The sequence below is a fragment of the Hemiscyllium ocellatum genome, chromosome 8 (assembly GCF_020745735.1).
Source record: "Hemiscyllium ocellatum isolate sHemOce1 chromosome 8, sHemOce1.pat.X.cur, whole genome shotgun sequence".
NCBI lineage: Eukaryota > Metazoa > Chordata > Chondrichthyes > Orectolobiformes > Hemiscylliidae > Hemiscyllium > Hemiscyllium ocellatum.
The window spans coordinates 7309072-7313439 of record NC_083408.1 but is presented as its reverse complement, the minus strand read 5'-3'; the positions used below and the strand labels follow the sequence as shown (position 1 = coordinate 7313439).

Genomic DNA, 4368 nt, shown 5'->3' with positions numbered 1-4368 from the left:
CTGTTCAATAAAAAATGCATCCTATTTTTCATGTTGGGTAACTGCTACTTAGCAAGGAAATGTTTGTAATGAAATCACACTTTTATTGCAGGTGAGGGAATGTGGTTGGTATTATGTAAATTGAACTTGTTCACTGTGTAAAATTATCAGAATGATCTCAATTTCAAGACAAAATTGGTAATGTTGCCATCCACTTTGGAATGTGGTGTCTTCTTCTTTCAGCCACATGGGTATGAGATCGAAACGTCTGTTCATGACATGCGGATAAAGACAATTGAAATCATTTTCTATGTTTATGCTGTATGAATCTGCGGTTATTTATTCACAGTTTAGGTTCAGTTCCTACAGTTAACATGCTGACTTCTCCATTTGCTCATAGTTCAATGTGATGCATCCAGTGTGCGCATGACGAGAGGGAGCTTGTTTCCAATATCTTGTGTTCATCTGTCTCTTATGTCCAGCATTCATCAATGGCGAGAGCAAGGGGAAAGAGCGAAACCAACGCTTAAGTCTGTCCGTGTCCATGGACTGAACCCACATTGGCAATTCTCTATTTTGCATTTTCAGCCAGTTCACCCTGCCCCTTTTGAAATATCTCCATTATTTTGTGCTGTCTCTCTGTGCTCTTCTCACCAACATAAATCACTTCTACTCATCCTGCTCCAGATTTCATTTGACAAAACAGTCATTAAGACTCCCATTCCGTAATCATGCACTGCATATCTCTCGTTAGTTGGTTTTCCTGGATTTCTTTCATACAATAAAAGTTCACAGAAGCTTGACGTGGAAAAGAAAATCGCTTTCCTTTTCACTATCCCAATGCAATCTACATTTCAATGCAGTTTAGGCAACTGGCTCAAATTATTCTTTGAGATTATAAATAGCGTCGATGCACAGAAACTGACCATTGGAGTTCCAATTTCAATAAGACAGCTGTGATCATCCAGAAAAATCAACGTTGAAAACAACGACGAGAGTGGGATTTGAACCCACGCGTGCAGAGCACAATGGATTAGCAGTCCATCGCCTTAACCTCTCGGCCACCTCGTCGCAGCGACTTCTGAGTTCTTATGACCTTATGAATAAGTGAATTGCATAAATTATGCAAGACAGCAGATATTTCTCCCTGGTGTTGGTGAAATGATAAATAGATACGGTTCCAAGTGTATGGTCTGACCTCTGGATTGTGGGGCAAGCGCATTCCCACTGTGACACTTTGCTCACAGGAGTCTGAACAAAAATGAAGAAATGACTATGCAACAAGGTCTGTTGAATTCTGTGAAGATTTCGAGTCAATGGAATGAAGAATCAGAGACAGCAGGAGGTGTTCTTTCAAGAAAGAGTTGGATAGAGTTCGTAAGGATAGTGGAATCAAGGGTTATGGGGATAAGGCAGGAACAGAATACATTATGGTCATGGGAATGATTAGCCATGACCATAATGAATGGTAGTGCTGGTTCGAGGGGCAGAATGACCTACTCCTGCATCTGTTGTCTATTGTCTATTAAATTGCCTGCGAGGAATTGTTTCCCAGACGGGAGGAGAGTGTATAGTTATCAATGCCATTATTCGAAACACCTTTCTTCCACTCACATATTTTCGACACACACTTCTACACAGGACAGACAATTTCACAATCCCAAATAAGGCTGAACTGACAATTGAATTCAAAAATGCAAACACCTTGAACTGTATCATTTTCCTGGGCCGTGCGACACCAAGTCACTGCATGATCATAGCAACAGAGTGAGCAAGTGTCAGAAGGAAAATGAGTGCAGTGCCAGTGCGCATGCTGAGGACAGCAGTTGGCACACGGGGAAATGCATTTCCCACAACAGGAACACTTTCCAAACAGTGGACTGCAGTGGAAGAATTCAGAGGGGGTTTACACTTTTGAATTTGATGCCAGAGACACAATGAACATCTGCCATTGAGTCTGTTCAAGATGAAGATTTTAAGATTTCTACAGATGAAAAACAAAATAAAATGCTCATTGGTTAGTGAAGGCAAGTGTTGAAATTGTATATTTCAAAACTCTACCCACCTTTACAATGGGGAGATCACCACTTTCCTCACTCAGGTTCAGAAACACTGGTGAAGATGATCGTACAATCCCCGTTACTAGCCATGGACTCAGAGAAACTCGGTTTCCCAAACTTTAAGGTCCAACCAGGAGTGTGGAGGTAAGCATTAATGTGTTCCTCCTGTGCTACAGGTGACCAGTGCACGGTATCTCTGTTCCAGTATAGTGGGCTGTGCTGTGCCGAAGTTTTAAGTTTGAGCCTCACATGGAGCAGCTTCAATTTGTCGTCGTGTTGAGGGGTACGGATAGAAAGTGATATTGAACAAAGCCAAGTTTATGGGAAAGTACCAGTTTTTGTGGATTGAGAAATGACCTTTTCTGGATAATGACTCCTTGATCAACAAACATACTGCAAATATTTAAAACGTCAAGAGACATGTGTGGAGAGTGAGCCGAACGTGATCTTTCAGCAGATGGATAATGTTTCCCATGTGCACTGCGTTAAATTCCGGGAAAATAGATGTTGAAGTGGTATTTTGGTCTGAGCATATTTTATTTTCAATGGCGTGTTGCAGAGAGGTTCAGAGGGTTAACAATACTAAAGGACAGAGTCTTCTAGGTGGATTTCTTGGGTGGAGTTAAGAATCTACGAAATATACATAACATAATGTGAATGTTGTCAAATCTTTAAAGTAAGTGTTGCGTCTCCAAGTGACCATTCAATACCTACTCGTTAGGATATAACTTCTGTCTGCAGTTATTTTAGGACATCAGCTGCATTTACAGAGTTTCACCTTGAATAATACGCCACACCTTACCAATCCATGAACATTTTATACTCAATCTTATTCAGTTGTACGTGTTCATGAAATGTCTTTGTGCCTGAAGTCAACCAAATTCGAAACCACACTGACTTTCTCTCAGTGGTCAATTCCCTCCTTGTATGTTTGTTCGTGTATCTTTTAAAACACTGTGAAATCAGCTTCTATGCTTTATATCTGGAAAGTCGTTCACGATTTAATTAACTCTATTGCGGAGAAAAAAACTCTCATCAAAACTTTTCTTAATCATTCACTAATGGTTTTGAAGCTCTAACTAAAGGTATTGATTCTCTCGAAAGAGGGAATTTCCACGATTTATTTATTCAAACCTCGCGTTATGTGAAAATCTCATTTTCTTACTTCAAACTTGCGTGTTTCTGTTCCAGCATTTCCAAATCTCGTGAATAAACTCCTTCATTCATTCTATCATCCCGTTTGTGTCCGTTCTGATACTTGTATGTCTCAGTAAACAACGTCACTTGGTTTTATAATATCTTGCTATTCAGGAAACAGCGTCTGTGTCCTTTCTGACCTCTTTGCATGTTTTGGTTGGAAAATGAGGACAAGGATTACACACAATGCTCCCACTGAGGGTGACCTACAGATTTCACAGTTACGCTATGAACTCTTTGCTTTTTAAATTTGACGCCTCCATGTATAAATTCTAATAAGGTAAATTATTATCTATCCAGTTCATGAACATCGTCTCCATGGAGAGAAAATTATCTATCACACTCTTTATTCTTCCACGGAATGTTCGATAGGATTGTAAGGCCAACATCTCTAACTCCCCGTGCCCTGAGTGAGTCGCAGCTATTTCTAAAGGCGATTAAAGTTCAAATGCTTCATAGTGTCTCTCCAGACATTCAGTGCAGACTGGTTCTGGACAGTAATTGACATAACCAAAGGTCACCGTGGATCTGAAATCAACACTTTCCACATAGTAATTGTTGTAGCTATTGTGTGTCGTGTATCCATGCTCTTGTTCGATTTCTTCATCATTTCATGGGTCCTTGTATTGAATTCTACTGAATTATCAATTTGTGAATGGAGACATTCCCTTCACGACTCATTCGAAACTCCATGGAACAATGAATAATTTTACTCATATGCTTCTAGAGGACAATCCTGCCATTACTGGGATAAATCAGTGAACATTCCGGACGTGTCCTCGAAGGCAATGCTTTCCTTCACCGGTTTTGGGGATCATTACAGTCATTCAAACCAAAACAGTTGCAGCAAGACTTTAAAACCAAAATTTTGCAATCTGCTTGCAGTGGTTGTCCCAATACTTACATTCGACATTGTGGTATGGTTGTGGACGAAAGGACTTTCTGAGTCTTGAACAATTACATGTCAATTTTGTCAAAAAAATTGTTATTCGCTGTTCTCTACTTCCCTTTAAGTTTCCCGTTTAATATCCCATATTTTTTCAGTTTATCTTACGTTTTCAACAATTTCAATCAATCTCGCTCCTGATTACCAATCTGAGAGAATGCCACAATTTTGTCAATTTAAATGCAG

At 39.8% G+C, this 4368-nt stretch overlaps 1 non-coding gene across 1 annotated transcript; it reads right to left on the bottom strand.

Annotated features, from left to right (window-relative positions):
- Positions 1–968: 968 nt before the first annotated feature.
- Positions 969–1050, bottom strand: trnas-gcu (transfer RNA serine (anticodon GCU)). The gene has a single exon. It is a non-coding gene; the product is annotated as a tRNA-Ser (tRNA).
- Positions 1051–4368: the final 3318 nt, after the last annotated feature.